Here is a 20,698-nt window from a genome sequence, read left to right on the forward strand (position 1 = left end):
AAAATAAAGATATTTGATTGTCTAAAGAGCATATTCAAGGAAAAGGATGGCATATATACAGAGAGCAGTCTGTAATAAAAAGTAATGAAAAGGAAGTTCATTAAAGGGAGGAAGGAAGAAGTGGGGTCTTCATGAGACAGTGGATTAACTAAACAGAAGAGAAAGAAATGAGAAAAAATCAGGTGTAAAAGACTCGTGATACTTAAGTTCTTGCAACTAAAAGACTTATGATAATACCTATAATATTCAGAGTCACTGAATAGTGACTTACAGGTTAGCAGGGCTGAAGGTATAAAAGGTAAAACTGTCCCAGGCAGTCCACAGAGTGCTAGACAGGTGGATATAAAGTGTGATACCTGCTCTCAAATTACAAATGCTCAAACAAGAAAAATGAGAAGTAGCTTGTTAAATTCAGCATTCTAGTAAGGTATGTTTTACTCAAAGACTATTTTTTTCCCCTAAGCACAGGTACTTATTTGAGATTAACAGTATGTTTTTGATTAAATAAGTAACAGAGATGGCCAAGTACACTGTTAGAAGAAGGAAGAAATAGGCCAACACTTACTCTGATACTATGTTACATGAGTACAACAGGGATTAACATTCATATCTGAATGTCGAAAGTTCCCTTATACTTCAGATGTTTTTCATTTTTTTTTGCTTTGAAAGAGTACACTCACAACTTCCACACACACCCTGCTCTCACACTCACATACTCCCTCACATCTCCACATACCTTCCTCTCTTAACCCTACACATCCTACACATTCCCACCACATACCCCACACAACCCCTCCTCTCACACATCCCACAAGACCCTAACATCTTATCACATACCTTTCTCTTGCACACCTTCACACTCTTATATACCTTCACATCCTTTCCTCTCACATATCCCAACTTTCACACCCCACACAGCTCACTCATCCTCCACACCCGTCCCTTCCTACATTCCTAATAACATTCATAGCCCATTCAATGCAAATAAACCATTCTCATGCCTTCCCTCACCCTTCTTCCCCAACCTCTGAACCCACCACACACTACTGCTTTCCCACCTACATGAATTTTAATTCATCTTTCAAGGTTCACTGATGTCCTACTTTCTTTATGAAGCTTTCCAGACTACTTTGCCTCTTAGTGATTTTTTTTCTTTTTTGGTCCTGGGTTTCTTACTCAGCTGGTGTTTAGCAACAACATTTAAATACAAACTATACCGTAACATTTACTGCATCCAGCCATGTATTATGAAAAATAGAGACATTTACTGAAGAAGATACAAGATACAAGAAACACTGCACATAGACCAATGACACCTCAGTTCCCTTCACAGTAGGCATCTTGGGACCTCACACAAAGTTCTCCCAGTCACCATTAGCTGCCCCATCATACTTTCCTGAATCTCATCAATGGTCTGAAATCTCTTCCCTTTTCAAGGTGATTTTAGTTTGGGGAAAAGCAGAACTCACAGGGCACCAAATCTGGGGTGTACTGGGACTGAATCACCTGGGTAATTTGACATTTTGCCAAAAAAAAAAAACAAAAACAAAAACAAAAACTGCAGGGACATGTGATTCATGAGCAGGCATGTTGTCATAATGAGGCTGCCAATCACCAGTTGCCCATAGCTGCAGCTTTTTGAATCATCCCAATGTTTCCCTAGAGGAATGTTCAAGTTTAACACAAAATCTGATGCAGATTCACTTTCTACTTGCTCAATCATTTTGAATGTGACAGTCACACAGTGCACATGCTCACTCAATGGTATCTACTGCCTCCACTAACTAGTACAGTGAAGTCATCATTGTTCACACATGAGCATTCCACTTCAATCTCTTTGGCTGCCAGGTTACACTGATGCCAATGCAAACCTTTCCAATTATATAAACAATGGTTGGACTTTTTCTAGACTGACCTTGTAAACATAGAATTCTTTTTCAATTAAGGTATAAGCATTCACCATAGCTATTTTCTCTACAGGAACACAGTCAAGTGTCGTCTCCCTTTTAAATGGTTGTTTCCTTACATGGCATTGCCTTCTTTCACCTAATGTGTATAATAGTTCCCCAAATACATCCCTGGATTTCCTTCCACAATTGCACAACATCACATTTAAACACACAACTGAGAGGGTCTTGCTGTCATACACTGGAAACTGGCTTAAGGGAATATAAAAAAGATAAGAATGAATAGTCAATCTCCTTTATGAATAATGCAAAATCAATTTTAATATTTTTACAAATAATCTGCAAAAGCATGTATACAGCAAAACCTCCAGACTTACAGATTTCAAAAAGCAGTTCTAGGAAGCAAGTTACCAAGGCAAAAGAGAGAAACTTTAGAAAGTTCTCTTAAGGGTAGAAAATTGTAATATTACAATTCTTTCTAATATTAAAAGAATAATAAAAGTACCCTTATTAAATGATTATTTCTGAGTGAAAAATGTAGAAGTCATGAAGGATATTTAAAGACGATGACAAAAAATATTGATATATCTACAAAGAATAACATCTTATAATCCATAGGAAAGGAACTAAAAACAAAAACAGAAATTACTAAAACCTTGAACAAAATAGACAGGCTATCCACATCTGATATTTCAAAAAGATACAGATTCTTTCCTAAAAATTCAGAGTTTGTGTCACCGCCCAGTTTAACATTCCATAAGGGTTGTTACGGTGGGGGAGGGAGGATCTTAAAGCATAGCATCCAAGGCTCCATTTCACCTGCACCCAACTTATTGTTCTAAGCCTATCTCTCATTATATTTTCTACTGCTTCTGTCCTGTCTAAAAGAAATACTGAGCATTTCTACAAACATTATCATATTTATTTCCTCAATGCTCTTGCATATGCTGGCCTCTCTGAACAGAATCTTCTTCCCCATAAAAGATCACCTGGTGAAATCCTACCATTCTACCCAGGTTCAGTCAAATGCCACTATCACTACATATATTTCTCTTTGTATCTAATCAATGAACATCAGCTGAGCACCAACTCCACCAGCACAAAGAATTCAGAGATGAGTGTGATAAACCTAATGTGAAGAGAGAAAACCAGAGAAAATGTCAATAATGCAAGAAGTATAACAAGTATAATAAGCTAAGTAAGGTGCTAATGTAAAACAGAAATGAACACCTAACAACTTGCTAGGGAAGAGTGGTCCCCAAGGAATTGCAGGACATACCCAAACAGTGGAGTCTGGAGGCAGAATACAAGTATGTGAGGGAGGGGAGAGATTAGATGTTTTTCAGTGTTACAGGATCCAAGTGGGAGGCAGTTAAGTGGCAGGAAATAAAATTAGAAAGTAACAGTCCTAGAGGGTAATGTATGTCATGTTAAAAAGCCTGGCATCTACCCCTGGCCAGGTGGCTCAGTTGATTGCAGCATGGTCCCATACCCCAAAAGGTTGTGGGTGTGATTCCCAGCCAGGGCACATGCCGAGGGTGTGATCCCAACAGGCCTGAGTACAGAAGGCAACCAATTGATATTTCTCTCTCACATCAATGTCTCAATGTCTCTCCTTTTCTCTTTCTCTAAAATCAATAAACATATCCTTGGGTGAGGATTTAAAAAAAATTTTTAAGCTTAGTCTATCTCTTCCCCCTCCCTCTCTGTAAAATAAAAAACTAAAATTTAATTTTAAAAAACCTTGACCTTCATCCTTTGTAGGTGATCCAAAGTCAGTGCGGGAGTTTTAAGTAGTTGAGCATCAGGGTCAAATCTGTACTTTCACAATACATCCCTTTAGTTTCTGTAATCTCCATGGTTTCTAGCAAGACTGCAGAAGACAAGTGTTCTTTTTCCCAGGTGCTCTTTGGGAGTAGGAGGGGGAAAAGTCCATTTAAGAACCCAGGCAAGGAATGATAAAGGTAGAAACTAGTAGACTGGTGATGGGAATGGGTGAGCATAGAAGAGATTCAAGAAATATGCAGAAGATGAAATTTACAGGGTTTAGTAATTTCTTGGATTTGGCACAACACTAAGAAGTAAGTGTTAAAGATGGCGTCCAAGTTTCTGGCTCCAAAGGTTTAAATTTTAATCTCTCTATCCTGAACCAACTCCCCAAGCACACAAACGTTTCAACTTTAGTTTTCTTCCCATCTCTCTACATCCCTTTTCAGCCAACTTTTCTTAAAAAGTAATAGACCACAGCTGAACCAATTTCCTCATCTACATTTCACTCCTCATCTTCTACAACATGGTTTTTGTCTCCACCATTCCACTGAATGTCTCTTGCTAAAGTTACAATCCCCTATCACTGCTCTATGGCCCATAATATGCCTTATGATCTAAGTCTCATGAACTAATTCCAGCTCCTCAAACACTTAATAATTATTCATGTTCCCACATAAGTTGTTTACTCAGCATTTGTCTGGCTCCAGTAATCGCTTCCTACTCAAAATACAGGGAATGACAGCAATAGCACCACTGGGAGGTTTTAAGACATACAGAATGTCTCAGGTCCCACTCCAGATGTAGCAAATCAAAATCTGCATTTTAACATTATCTCCAAGTGATCCATAATGCATACTACAGCCTGAGAAGCACTGCTTTAAGTTATTATGACCACTACAACAATAGACAACAGGTATTACAGAAAAGGGCAAATACAGCACACACAACTTTCAGAGCTTTAGTCTAAATAATTCCATTGTACACACTGCTTTTGACAGAGTAGTAATGGGTTATGATATTAACTCCCCTGTTCTTACAGTCACCTCTCTTGTCTGGATGTTAATTCTTGATAACATTTTGCCAACCATGACACTGGATCCACTGGAAGATTCTCACTGTCTGTCCCTGAGGCTGTATGTCCTCAGACCTCCAAGAATTCTGTAATGGTCTGTTTTTAGAGGGAGCACAATCCACCAGGCTTAACAGAGACAACATAAAATACTCCTCCCACATTACTCACCTGGTGAACTCTTAATCATCCTTCTCAAGCATCACTGAGGGGAAAAACATTACCTGACTCCCTCCAAACTGAATCAGGCCACCTTTTTCTTTAGTCCCAAGGCACTCTATTATAGATATAATGTGCTGCTTAACTGCTAGTTTACTAATTGTTCTGTTCCAACTAAACTGTCAGTACTCTGGGGTAAACTGTGCCTTATTCATCTCCATATTCCCAGTTCTGACATATACTTAGTGTTTACTGGCTGACAAATAAGTCTGGAGCTCAAGAGAGAGGTCAAAGCCAGATGTATAACTCTGGACATCTACATCCAGTTAAAAATTAAAAACAAGAGATGAGATTACTTCAGCAGGGAAGAGTGTGTGGATTAAGAATTCTGTAACAACTGAACTCTGCAAAACACAAACTAAAAGGATAGACAGACTGAATATGGAGGTGGTAAGGGGCCATAGTCAGAAAAACTGACAGTAAAGCTACAAAAGTATTTCCAGTAGGAACAGAGAGACAATAGTATCAAAGTTACAACAAAGTTAAGCAGTAACAGCATATAGATAACAATAATCTTTAGACAATTAGAAAATCGTTAAGCTTTGAGGTAATTATTTCATTACTTGGGATAGCAATGGGCTGACAAAGAAACAAAAGGTACAAATGTGAAGCCCACATAGGACAGAAACCTTTCAAGAAACTGGATAATGAGAGGAAAAAAAGAGACTTTCACATTAATTTATTCAAAACCTGTTTATTGATCACTGGACACTAGAAATGCAGTCACAAACATGAAGGCCATAATCCCTATTCCCTTGGTGCTCTTATTTTAGTAGCAATAAATTCAGGAAGAAACAAAGCCAACAAAGACTTTAAAAAGACTAGATCAGGGAGAATCTGAAAAGCATTCCTTCCATAGTGAAGTTCTTCTAAAAGATAACCAAAGCCTTAAAAAAAGAAAGAAAAATGCCCCTTTGTGCCTGACACCATTAATTTTAGTAATTAATGTGTCAAATGTTTTTTACATTTTCATTTTCAAAATGTGTATTATGTTTAGAGTACAAGGTTTATTATTCCAAAGTGACTAGGTTCCTAGACAATCAAATACTACATATTCCTTTTGTAACCTCCATAGTACTAGGCATACTGAGAAATCCGAAGTAGGTACCCCTTAGATACTGACTGATTCAATTATAGCTAATATAGACAATATTAGTTTTCTATAAATTCAGTCACTTAACTTCAAACCAAATCCCTATGGATTTATTACTTTCTACTACTCATTAGCCACCATTCACTCATTTTTCCTACTCTAAGAAACACAGAAACACGGGATTTCCTTTTGTTCCTATTCTCTTCAGCATCTTTCAGTTTTCTACAAGCTAATCTAAAATTTAAGTTACAGTAACAGAAAACTGAAGTCCTTGGATTTATAAAAACAAAGTATGTGGTATACCTTTGTACCAATGTCTCTTAATATGAATGTGGGCAAGAGAGCCATAAGTCCAAGTGCCAGAACATTCACATTTATGGAGCATGATCTTCCTGAAAAAAATCAGCATGTGTAATGGGCAAAAAGTGAGCAATAATGACCATTATCATAAAATTATTTTCCAACTATGAGTCAAAAGAACATGGATTTGTTTTCTTCTACATGAGCAAATTTCAATTAATTCAACCTCTCTGAATCAAGGTATAATTATATTAAAAAGATGGATTTACTTTGATTATCTGATTCCCTAATTACTCAAGTATTCATCAGAGCCAATGAATTCTGACCTAGTTCTGATTCTGGCTTACTGTACAACCAAAAGGAACAACTTCTGTTTCTCAGTCTTTGAAAGAGCTATGAACAAACAATTACTTTTATTTAAGGGGTGGAGAAAGTATGATATCAGCTACAGGAACCATGGTAGGCCATCAAAAACTCAATTTGTTAATTCAGCATTTTTCACACACTATTTTTAAGGGGTACCAGCAACAGCAGTTGATATCAGAATGAAGACAGGGGAGGGAACCTTGGCAGAACAGGTTCAAAGAAAGTCACACTGTCCTGCAATTAGTAAAACATATTTTAATATACATGTCAGGATACTTGATTCAACAGAAAGAATAAAGTTAAGCCCTGTAGACCTAGGTTATATACCCTGGCTCTGCTACTTATTTAGTTATATAACCTTAGGCAAGTCACTAAGTCTCGATTTCTTTAGCTATAAGATGGGGATAATATTTATCTTGTAGGGTGAGTCATACACATTATCACTAAAACTTAAAAGCACTTAGCCCAGAGCATGAACTAAGTAGTGGTTGTTAACAATGGCAGTTTTAACAAATAATATCATTAATAACATTATTGTTTTACATATGACTGGGCTGTACATAACTTTCCACCTCCAAATTTGGCCAAAGAAATGTAATAATATAAAATTCTGGCACATGTGTAATGAGATTCATCCAATAAAGCCCATCAAGAAACAATTTTAATGATTCTTCACCAAAAGCAAGAGTACTTTGGAGATGTAAAGTACAGTATAAGGAATACAATCATAATATTGGGTACTAGACTTACCGGCATGATCATTTTTTAAGCTATATAAATGTCTAATCACTATGTTGTACATCTGAACTAGTGTAAGAGTGTGTGTCAACAGTAATTGAAAAATAAATTTTAAAAAAAGCAAAAGTGATTGAGAAAAGCACTTCCGCAGCAGTCAAAGGTAGGATTTACCTACACATTTCTTTCAGCAACAACTAACATGTATAGATTTTGGGTTGCCATTGAGCTATCCAAACAAGGGCACAACAGCTCTGCCCTGGAATTAGAGGTCTCTTTGGTGCTTCCTACTGCAATATTGCTACTTCAGGTTCTCCCCATCTCCCTCCAGGCACGAATTTCACAGAGTGTGATACAAAGATTATCTGTAAAGCAACTATCTCTATAAATGACTGCAAGCATTTCCCCACTAAGAGAGGGAGATGGCAGAGGAGGATGAGAAAGAGTCTGTAAGCATTCTTTACTTCTACAAAAGAACGCTAAACTTAAAAATCAGGATATAAGCTCCAGCCTCACCAATTATGTGGACTTACATGTGTCTTCAAGCAAATTCTGTTTATCTCAGTCGGAGTTAAAACAAAAAAATCATGAAACTCAATTCAAACAGGATCAAATATGTATTAAAATACTGAAACACCGCCCTGGCTGGTGTAGCTCAGTGGATTGAGCTCAGGCTGCGAACCACTGTCGCAGGTTCGATTCCCAGTCAGGGTACATGCCTGGGTTGCAGGCCATGACCCTCAGCAACCGGACAATGATGTTTCTCTCTCTCTCTCTCTCTCTCTCTCTCTCTCTCTCTCTCTCTCTCTCTCTCTCTCTCTCTCCCTCCCTCCCCCCCTCCCCCCCTCCCTCCCCTCCCTTCCCTCTCTAAAAATAAATAAAAAAAATCTTTAAAAAATCAAAATGCATTTATTAAAAAAATAATGAAACAATAAAATATACACTTTTAGAAACTTCAGTTCTTTCCCTAACACCCACTCCCTTTGTATTTATTTCATTTTGGAAAGGTTTTGAGGTGCTTTCATTTTTGAATATACTACTGAATGATGTAGTACTCCATCCTATTTTACAGTGTTCTGAAAAGACTGCCCCCCAAAACCTCTAAAAACAATACTAGAAAATTACATGATTGAAAATGTTAGTATTCTTCCCTGAAAACCAGCTGATGTTCTAGAATCCAAGAAATATTAAAAATAAACAAACACTACTGTATCCTAAACAAAGCAGCAGAGCCATCTGCAAAAGCAGTTTTACACTAAATACAGGGTGAGGCAAAAGTAGGTATACAGTTGTTTGTATGGAAAATAATACAATTAATGATACTACAAGAATGAACTGTTTTGCATATACACAACTGTAAACCTACATTTGCCCCACCATGTATACTGAAATGCCCTCAGCTTGTTTTTTTCTTTCAATTTTATTTTGCATTGGTTTCACATGTACAGCTTGGTGGTTAGACAATCAAATACTTTACATAGTTTTCCCCTTGATATTTCCAGACCCCAACTGGAACTATACATAGTTATTGCAATATTATTGACTATGTTTCCTATGCTTCACTTACTTCCCCATGACTATGCTGTAACTACCAACTTGTGCTTCTTAGTCCCTTCACCTCTTTCATCCAGTCCCCCAGCCATCTACCTTCTAGCAACTACCAGCTTGCTCTCTGTATCTACGAGTCTGTTTCAATTTTTATTTTGTTCATCAGATTCCACATATAAGTGAAATCATATTGTATTTGTCTTCTTCTGACTGGCTTATTTTATTTAGCATAATGCTCTCCAGGTCCATCCATGCAAAGGGTAAGATTTCCTTCTTTTTACAGCCAAGTAGTATTCTATTGTGTAAATGTACCCACAGCTTTTTAAAAAATAGTTTAATGTATTTTAATAGGAAATTTACAGGAACAGCACAGAAGACAGACAACATTAAGAAGATACACTTGCATGTAAAACAACTCAGAAAAATATAGTACAGTAAATGGTGAAAAATGCTACATACACCATTTAGTTGCCATAAGAAATTTACCCACACCTTTACAGTCAATTAATATTCAACAGAGGGAAGAAGCACATACAATAAGCTAAAGAAAGTTTATTCAATAAATGGTGTTGAGAAAATTGGACAGGTACACGCAGAAAAATGAAACTAGACCACCTTCTTATACTACGCACAAGAATAAATTCAAAATGGATTAAGACTTAAATATTAGACTCCAAACCATAAAAATCCTAGAAGAAAACATATGTAAATGTTTCCTAGAAGTAAAATCCCTGACATTACTCGTAGCAATATTTTTATTGATATATCTCATAAGCCAAGGGAAACAAAAAATAAATAAACAAATGGGACTATATCAAACTAAAAAGTTTTGCACAGCAAAGGAAACCAGCAACAAAATAAAAAGACAACAGCCCTGGCTGGTGTGGCTCAGTGGACTGAGCACCAGACTGTGAACCAAAAGGTCACCGGTTGGATTCCCAGTCAGGGCACATGCCTGGGTTGCAGGCCAGGTCCCCAGTAAGGGGCACATGAGTGGCAACCACACATTGATGTTTCTCTCCCTCTCTCCCTCCCTTCCCCTCTCTCTAAAAATAAATAAATAAAATCTTAAAAAAGATAAAAAGACAACATACTAAATGGAAGAACATATTCACCAATACATCTGATAAGGGGTTACTATCCAAAATTTATAAAAAACTTATACAACTCAACACCAAAAAAACCAAACAATCTAATTAAAAATGGGCAAAAGACCTGGATATACCCTTCCCCAAAGAAGATATACAGATGGCCAATAGACATATAAGATGATCAACAGAGAAATGCAAATTAAAACCATAATGCAAACTATCTCACACCTATCAGAATGGCTGTCATCAATAAATCAATAAATAACAAGTGCTGGTGAGGATGTGGAGAAAGGGGAAACTTTTTACACTGTTGGTGGGAATGCTGACTGGTACAGCCACTGTGGAAAGCATAATGGAGATATCTCAAAGAATTAAAAATAGATCTGCCTCTTGACCCAGCAATCCCACTTCTGGGAATATATCCGTGGGAACTCAAAACACATTCAAAATAATGTAAGCACCCTTATGTTCAGTGCAGCATCATTTACAATCACCAAGATGTGGAAGCAGCCCAAGTGTCTATCAATAGATGAATGAATAAAACAATTATGGGACATTTATACAATGGAATACTACTCTGCCGTGAAAAAGAAAAATCCTACCCTTTGTGATACCATTGATGAACCTGGAGAACATTATACTAAATGAAATAAGCCAGTCAGAGAAAGACAAATCCCATGATTTCACTCATATGAAGCATCTAATGAACAAACTGAACTAATAAGCAAAATGCAGACAGACACATATAGAGTAGGATGACAGTTTGGTGGGAGGAGTTTAAGAGGTAGAGGGATCAAATAAGATGGTAGAAGAACTCATGGACATAGATAAGAGTGTGGTGACTGCAGGGGAAAGGGGTATAAGGGGTATAATGGCAATGGAAAAAATACAATTAAAAAAAACATCCAAGGCTGGCGTCATCCAAAAAAGTTTAACAGGTTTATTTATATTGTTATAGAGTTAAACTGCTAAAACTCGTTCACTGAAACATTCTGACTTGCATTAATGCTTTATGTCCCCACATTTACACTAAAAATTTTCACACAAATGAAAAAGGAAAAATTGCCAATACCTCATTTCTGTCCCATTTCCCACTTGCAATCATATCCTTAGGTACCTTTTGACCCAACGGGTTAAAAAAAGTTTAGAACTACCAATAACAGGGAGAAGAGATTTTTTTTAAAGAATGAAATGTTTCCCATGATATGGGATTCTTAAGCATGTTTTCCATGTATGCATCATGCTACCTGTGTATCTTTTGGTGTAATTGTTACATGTTTGGCATAGACAGCACACAGCCTGGTATCTTTAAAAAGGCCAACCAGGCAGGCCTCACTTCCCTCCTGCAAAGCACCAACAGCTGCACTCTGGAAGCACAGATCTATTTTAAAGTCCTGATGTGAGCAATTTCTCACACCAGTTTGTGAATCAGAAATTCAGTGGACTTCTGGTATCCTCCAGTAGAGGGCACACACTTGCAAGTGGCTTTGGAAGCCAGTTGGCTTCCTAGGTGCTTTAACACAGATGGATCTGAAGGCAGTCTGCTTTGTTTGAGCCCAGACACCTTTTTTCTTACCCTCCTTCTCCTTCAGCTGGAGCAACTTGGAGCTACAAATGATGCTGGCATTAGAGAGTGAGGACGCTGGCAAACACTGTGTGCTTTTATATCCACTCATCTACTGACGGGTTTGGGGGCTGCTTCCAAATCTTAGTTATTATAAATGAGATTACAATGAACATAGAGGAGCATTTATTCTTTCAAATTAATGCTTTGGGTTTCTTTGGATATACCCTCAAAAGTGGAATTGCTCATTTTTAATTTTTTGAGGTTACTCCCTACTGTTTTCCATAGTGGCTAAACCAGTCTACATTCCTGCCATCAGTGCACAAGGGTTCCCTTTTCTCCACATCCTTGCCACATACTTGTTATTTGTGGACTTTTTGACGACAGCCATTCTGACAGGTGTGAGGCAGTATCTCATTGTGGTTTTAAATTGCATTTCTTAGTGATGCTGAGCATCTTTTCCTGTCTTTCAGCTTTCTGTATGACCTCCTTAGCAACCTTCTGTATGTCCTCCTTTCAACCTTCTGTATGTCTATTCAGGTCTTCTGACCATTTTTTAATTGGGTTGTTTGTGGTTTCTTTATTTAGTTTTTGTTTTTGTTTTGTTTTGGTGTTGACTAGTACTAGTTCTTTGTAAATTTTGGATATTAACCCCTTATTAGATGTATCATTGGTGTATGCATTCTCCCATTTAGTTGGTTGTCTGTCTTAATAGTTTCCTTTGCTGTGTAAAAACTTTCTAGTTTGATGTAATCCAATTTGTTTATGTTTCTTTTGTTTCCCTTGCCTGAGGAGATATAGCAGAGAAAACAGTGCTAAGATAAATGTCAGGGATTTTACTGCCTATGTTTTTTTCTAGGATTTTTATCAGAAAGGAAAGCTAAGAAGACAATCCCATTTACACCTGCATACACACACACACACACACACACACACCCCAGGGAGGTAAAATACCTGTACTTGAAAAATTATGAGGTACTGAAGAAAGAATCAAAGACACAAATAAATGGAACTATATACCATGTTCATGGATAGGAAGAATTAACATCATTAAATGTCCATACTACTCAAAGCAATCTATGAATTCAATGCAATCCCTGTAAAAATACCAATGGCATGTTTCACAAAACTAGAGCAAATAATCCAAAAATGAAGATGAAATGGCAAAAAGAAAAAGAAAAAACAAACCAAAGAGCCTCAGCAATATTGAAAAAGAATAAGAAAATTGGTGGTGTCATGCTACCTGAATACAAACTATACTACAAGGCCACAGTAATAAAAAAAGAAAATTAAATTAAAAAACAAAACAAAATAGCCCTGGCTGGCGTAGCTCAGTGGATTGAGCGCAGGCTGGGAACCAAAGTGTCCCAGGTTCGATTCCCAGCCAGGGTACATTCCTGGGTTGCAGGCCATGACCCCCAGCAACCGCACATTGATGTCTGTCTGTCTGTCTGTCTGTCTCTCTCTCTCCCCACCCCCCTCCCTTCCCTCTCTAAAACGAATAAATAAAATCTTAAAAACAAACAAAAAAAACCCCATGGTACTGGCATTAAAATACACACACACACACACACACACACACACAACCAATGGAACAGAATAGACAGCCCAGAAATAAATCCACATCTGGATGGTCAATTAATATTTGATAAAGAAGGAAAGAACATACAATAGGGTAAAGACAGTCTATTCAATAAATGGTACTGGAAAAACTGGACACTTGAAAAAATAAAACTAGACCACCTCCTTATACCATATACAAAAATAAACTCAAAATGGATTAAAGGCTTAAATGGAATGCCCTCAGTTTTAGATTCACTACATTGTCCTCATCCCTATTCAATAAATAGTTCAAAGCTAGCAGAGCTGTTAGCTTTGACTTAGCTAGACTCTGCTAGCTTTAACTATTTAAAACAAGCAGCATCAGCAACTTTTTAAAGAGACTTTATTATTTTAGAGCAGTTTTAGGTTCACAACAAAATTAGAGGAACATTCAGATATTTCCCATATACTCCCTGGCAGCACAAATGCATAGCCTCCCCCATGATATATCACTCAACAGAGTGGTATATTTGTTAGCAAGAATAAACCTGCACTGACACATCACAACTACCCAAAATCCATAGTTTACCTTAGGGTTTCCTCTTGGTGCTGTATATTCATTCTATGGGTTTAGACAAATGTATAATGACATATACCCATCACTATCGTATAACACAGAGTAGTGTCACTGCCCTAAAAGTCCTCTATGCTCTGACTACTCATTCCCCACACCCTACTCCACTCCTAGCAACCACTGATCTTTTTATTGTCACAATTTTGCTTTTCCAGATGTCATATAGTTAGAATCATACTGGATGTTGCCATTTCAGACTGGCTTCTTTCACTTAGCAATATGCATTTAAGGTTCCCTTATGTCTTTTTATGATTGACAGCTCATTTCTTTTTAGCACTGAGTAATAGTCCATTGTCTAGATTTATGAATAAAGCTGTTATAAACATCTATGTATAGGTTTTTGTGTGGATATAAGTTTTCAATTCCTTTGGGTAAGTATCCATGAGCATGACTGCTGGATCTCATGGTAAGAGGGTGTTTAGTTTTGTAAGAAGCAACCAAACTATCTCCCAAAGTAGCTATACTATTCTGCATACCCACTATCAATGAATGGCAGTTCCTGTTCTTCTATCTCCTTGTCTCATTTGGTGGTGCCAGTGTTCCAGATTTCAGCCACTGTAACAGGTAGGTAGTGGTATCTCATTGTTTTAATTCTAATCTCCCTAATGACATATAATATGAAGTGTCTTTTCATATACTTATTTGCAGTCTTCTGTTGAAGTTTTGGACTTATTTTTTAATTAGGTTATTCATTTTCTTCTTTGTACTTTGACTACTTTGAATAAAGTCCTTTATTCAGATATTATTAAATATTGCAAATATTTTCCCCCAGTTTGTGGCTTACCTTTCAACTAATGTTTTTTATTGAGTTAATGTAGAATACTTAGAAAAGAATGCTTACTACATACCAGATATCATTCAAAGCACTTTGCATATAGTAACTTTCCTATACTTTATAACTGTACAGAGTAAGTACCACTATTATTTCCATTTTCCAGATGAGACAACTGTGGCACAGAGAATTTAAATGACTTGCCCTAAGTCATAGAGGCAGAAACTCATGGCACTAAGACACAAGATCAGGCAGGCACTCTGGCTCCTATGCTCTTAACCTACATCATATGCTAACTTAGCACTACGCTAAATGAGTCTCAAAGTGCACAGGGTCAGCTGGTAGATGGACACATTAACAATTATAATACTAAATATGGTAAACAGTACCATAGGTGAGTGATACTAAGTCCAGTCTTCAGATATTACTAATTGAAATGAATTATATTTGAATTAGTAATTCCCACAGCTAAATTAAGAATTCTAACTCAGACACAGAAAGAGGAATACATTTTCCTAAGGGTCTGTCATTTTTCCACTCAATTAGCCCGCTATTTGTCCACTACGGTTTTGTTACTTTTCTAGTTAAGAACAATAACTTTCCAATCAAGCTTTATTTACAAAGAAAGTTCCAGATAAGTTAGAAATAAGAAATCAGCATAAATGAGTTTTGGTGAAACTCATACTTGTTAACTCAATACATAAGAAAAGAGATGTCTTGGGTATGTATGAGAGGACCACCCCCCAAAAAATAACAGAACTAACTTCTGCAAGCCAGACCCCTTGTAGTATATATAGGCTTCTGCCACTAGATGAGTCTTCTAGGAACCCATCTGCATCAGTGTACCAGCTGGCGTTGTTGTGAGAGGCTGCATTCACTAGGCTTCAGTGAATTTTTTTTGAAGACTCTTTCAGCATGTTTGCTGACTTTACAACAAGTGTTTTAGGAGTGTATCTGTCCACACCATGCTGAGCGTTCAACACTTTTTGACCAAAACTGGCATGACCCCCATGCTCCACCCTCCCTACTTACCCCACCCTACCCTGAGCAACTTTTTTTGTTTCCCCGGATGAAAAACGTCCTCAAAGGGAAATGTTCTGCCAGTCTGGAAGAGGTGAAACAAAACAGCAGAAGCACTAAAAGACATCAAAATCAATGAGTTCAAAAACTGTTTTGAGCAGTGGAAAAAATGTCTCCATAGCGTATTGCATCAAATGGAGAGTAACTGGAAGGTAACTGAAGTTTAAACATGTAAGAATAAATACATAGTTTTTTTATAAATAAATTCCATTTTGGGGGGAGTCCCCCCTCATATTGACTTTTAAGTATTTAAAATGGGTAACTAAATCTGAACTTGTTGTTTAAGACAGACGTTCCCTTAATAACTAAAAAAGAACTATTTCAATTAGCATATCAAAGCTAACAGTCTTGTGTCAAGACTTCTGCTTGTAACACAATTAATAGCAGGCTCTGTTTTACCTACACTCACTGATAAATTGTCACCTGGGAACAGCCAACCTATCTGGGTGACCAGGTGGCCCTGCTACTTGAGTTTCCCTTCTCATTCTCCTTTCAGCTAAAGACAAGATTATGTTACTCCACCTCAGTAAGCCTCATCCTCAAGCCCTTGCTGTTTCTAGTATGAGTTAAGAACCCATACAGTGGTGAGGTATGAATGAACAGAGGGGGAAGAAGAAAAAGGCAAAATGACAGAGCCCCTTCCTTTCTTATACATTGTTTCATTCTCCATATGTAGTTCGTAACCATTTTCTTCCAGTGACCCTGTCCCAATACTTAAGCCAACTGTCTTTGTCTCAAGCAATCTGGTGCATTACCACCAACTGGGACTATTTTTGTCCTTTGAAACACAATGGAAGACACACAGGGCTTATTTCCTGTTACAGGGAAAACATTGTCATATAATGGACGAAGCCCTATTCTAAAATAAGGCAAGCATCTGTTTGAATCTCAGTTGTGCAGCTTACTGGCTATATGACGCTGTTTTCTCATCTGCAAAACTGGTAACTAAGGTAGTTTAGTACCAGAAATACAATGTAGCAAGTAGTCAAGATGTTTCCTTTATATTTTTCATTTGGCTCTGATAAAGGATCTCAGGACCAGTATCTCAAATCCTTACAACACAAGCTTCCAAACTTGGACTACACACCATGGTAAGAAACACATTTTTCATTGTGACTCAGCACATATGTAGATATAACATATCTCATAACTAAGATTTTACAAAATGATACTAATCTCTACTATGCGTAATTCATTTTGATATTTTCAATTTTCTTTCTTTCTCTCTCCTGCAACACTTCTCTTCCTATGCCCTCTTCCCTAAACACATATATGAGTTTCTTTTTAGTCTGGTCACCATACCACCCCTACTGGACCCCCAGGGAGCAGGATACTTTCAGAATGCAAATTGCAGTGGATGAAAGAGACATCAGAGAAGAAGAAAATTCTCATAGTTCAGGGGAGAAATCCATTTTCCCTCAGACACCATGTTATTCCTGGGGTAAAGTTAGTTGTATTGCTGTAATACAGAATACCAGAAATAAAACAGGCTCATAGATCGGTCTGAGAACTTAACCACACATATATCAATGATCCTAATAAGAAAATGCTTCCTAGGTTCCAAAGTTTTTGGAACATAATATATGGTTGGCCAACAAGGTCGTTCGGTATTTAAGTACAAATAAGAGACACATTTTTCATTTTCACCAAAATTTTATTGAACAATATATTCACCATTTTATTCCACTAGCTTCTGCCATCTTTCAGGCAACTTCATAATTCCATTCTCCAAAACTTTTATCTTTTTGAGCGCAGATCGGTTCCAAGTGCCTTTTGCAGTCTTCCAGGGAATTGAAATTTTTTCCATTAAGAGAATTTTGTAAAGAACAAAATAAATGGAAATCAGGTGCAATGTATGGTGAATACAGCAGATGAATCACAACCTCCCAACTAAGCTATAACAGTTTTTGCCTGGTCATCAAAGAAACATGAGGTCTTGCATTGTTATCCTGATGGAAGATTATGAATTTTCTGTTGACTAATTCTGAAAGCTTTTCATAGAGTGCTGCTGGTCTAATTGGGAGCAGTACCTGTTGGAAGTATTTGTTTGGTTTTCCTGAAGGAGCTCATAATTGAGGACTCCCTACTAATCCCACCAGATGAGGACCAGCCTTTGTTGTGGTTGGTAGTGGTTCATTTTGCTCGCCCCATGATCTCTTCCATTCTACATTGTAAGTATCCACTCTTCATAGCCCTTCACGATTTGCTTTAAAAACAGAATATTTTTGTTATGTTTCAGTAGAGAATCACACGTGGCAAATATGCTCAAGGTTTTTTTTCACTTAACTTATATGGAACCCAAACATCAAAGCAATCAACATAATAAAGCTGGTGCAAATGATTTTCAACACTTGATCTGGATATTTTGAGAACATTGGCTATCTCCTCATGTGGTATAACCTTGATTGTTCCCAATTAATGTTTCAATTTGATTGTTACCAACTTCAACTGGTCTACCCAAACATGGAGCATTGATCAGCGAAATATCTCCAGCATGAAACTTTGTAAACCACTTTTGACACGTTTGATCAGTCAGTCACAGCACCTTCTCCAAACACTGCACAAATCTTTGTTTGCATTTCAGTTGCTTATTTTCTTCCATCTTCAATATTAAAATAGCTATACAAAAATTCACCAACTTTGATTAGCTTTTTTAAACGCATGCTGATATGACAGCAGTCAAAATATAATCTATCAAAATTGTTTAGAATGAAGTTAAAGATAACTAAATGCAGAGCCATTGTACAGGGAAACTGAACGAACTTTTTGGCCAACCCAGTACATTTCTAAGTCGGGGAAGGGGTTCTACTTATATATACAATGTCCTCTATCAGAGAGTAGTAAACTATCTCCTACAAATCAAATTCAGTCTGTGGCCTATGTTTGTGCAGCCCCTAAACAATGGTTTTTACATTTTAATGGTTGAAAAAAATCAAGAGTATTTTGTCACACATGAAAATCAAATTCTAGTATGTATAAATAAGAATAGAGTCACACTCGTTAGTTTACACATTGTTCATGATAAATATTTGTTAAGCACCTATTATGTGTCAGACACCAGAAAAACTACATTGGGTAAGTCAGATATAGCACCCCTCGTAAGTATTAATGAAAAGCAAGTGGGAAAAAAAGCTCAGAGAAATAAAAAGCACTTGGTTTCTTGTAGAAATCATCAGAGGGCCTATATGGCAAAAGATGAGGTTGGAAAAGGTCCTTATCAAACAGTGCCTTTAAGGTCACTGTAATGAATAAACATTCTCTAATATTTTATATTCAGTTGTTCAAGTAATAAGTTGCTCTCTACTCCTTTAATAAATCATCACATTGTTACAAATATTTGCAATATTTTAAAGTTTCATGTATATATGTATATGCAAGTATGATTATGTTCATGTATGTAGCCTTTGATCCTCACTGTAATATTGTGAGGTAGGTTATTACTATTACAAACTTTCTACTTTATAGATGAAGAAACTAAGATTATGTAATTTCCTGAAGTTCACATGGTATATCATCACACCATTGTAAAGAAATGCCAAACACCCAAGTTCTCGCCCTACAGAATGTTTGCTCTTTCTACTATACCAGCTCAAGACCTGCATAATTAATTACTTTCACTGAATTTGAGATGAAGAATGTTCTTACTGCTTTTTGTTTGTTTTAGAAAACCATTCTTTCTAACCAACAGCTACATCTGTACCAACAAAATTAGCTTCTATTTCTATTAACTAGCCCCTATTGGCCAACAACATGTTCTAGTGGTAGAAAACTCTTAATCTGTAACATACTAGGTTTATCTATTCTTCTACTGATTTCTTTCCATATCATGGAAACAAGACTAGTTGTTAATTATAAAAATATTGCTTAATTGAAGCTGCTAAATATATGTTGCAAGACAAACAGGAATTACAATTCTTAGTAGGGGCTATTCTCAGGCTCCTGTAGTGAAAGATAAGATCAAAACTACCCTTCACTAATTCAAAAGAATAAAAACACACTTCTCTTACCCTAATCTTTTAACTTTACTCCATCCTTCAGAACTAAGGACCAACTCAAGTATTCTTCATAAAAAGAATTCCAATAGAGATAGTTACTGCAGAAAATAGTATCTGACAGTTTGTTAGACTCTCTCTTACCAGTTTAAAGCATCCTAATTTAATTGCTTCTATTATTTCTAGCCCTCTCAGATAACAGACAATCTCTATTTACATTTTAATAAACAATATAATTAGCAATCAATTTCCTAATTCAATACCCAAATCAGATTTATGTATCTCTAAAGAACTAAGGAAGAGAACTAAAAAAGGTTACCAGGTAAGGTTTGTTATATAATATTCATATAGAATAAAAAAAAAAGGTCAGTAGCTATTACTATTACCTTGCCCATCTTATACAAGTCAGTATCTCACAAGGACCCTTACTCATAATTTAGCATTCTCTTTTAACTTTGACTTTCCACTTCTAACCATATCATTTTAAAGTGTACTCATACAACTAATTTCAGGTGTTAGCTTAAATGAAAACAATCAGCAAATTCTATTCACTAATCCTGCATCATAAAACTCCACACCAAGTAACACAAAACCTAGCAACCAATTCTTTTTCTATAACTACTTGACTTACGGTAATAAATAAAATGGCTTATCATATTTATAGGATAAAACTATATTTCTTTACAGATGGTAATTTACTAAGGATAGTTAGCTTCACCTACTTCCAAAATGAAAGAAACCAAATGAAAAGAGGCAGCCACCATTATTATTTTTTAATTCAGTAAAGTTTAATGTCTCTTCTGGTTTTATCTCTGTGTAATCATGTAGTTTTCCCTAGTCAAAGATGATGCTACTGAATTTCTGCCAATATAAAGCTGATTTCCCTGAGCCAAGCACCAACTCCCTCTCCTACCAAGAGTAGAAGCTTGAAATCCTTCACAGATAAAAATATTCAAGCTGACTACTTAAAGTCCATAGCACTGAATAAAAATAAATAGCCCATAGTATTAACAATT

General features: G+C 36.6%; 1 protein-coding gene and 1 long non-coding RNA gene across 3 annotated transcripts in view; both read right to left on the bottom strand.

The window, feature by feature from the left end:
* ACVR2A (activin A receptor type 2A) overlaps positions 1-20,698 on the bottom strand; it is a 92,181-nt gene that overhangs the window by 59,966 nt on the left and 11,517 nt on the right. The gene's annotated exons all lie outside the window — the stretch shown is intronic.
* On the bottom strand, positions 4,809-9,238 carry LOC118500414. Its single transcript, XR_004902973.1, has 2 exons — positions 8,390-9,238; positions 4,809-8,104 (listed from the first exon to the last, which is right to left on the bottom strand). It is a non-coding gene; the product is annotated as an uncharacterized LOC118500414 (long non-coding RNA).

Source organism: Phyllostomus discolor, chromosome 4, assembly GCF_004126475.2.
Source record: "Phyllostomus discolor isolate MPI-MPIP mPhyDis1 chromosome 4, mPhyDis1.pri.v3, whole genome shotgun sequence".
Classification (NCBI taxonomy): domain Eukaryota; kingdom Metazoa; phylum Chordata; class Mammalia; order Chiroptera; family Phyllostomidae; genus Phyllostomus; species Phyllostomus discolor.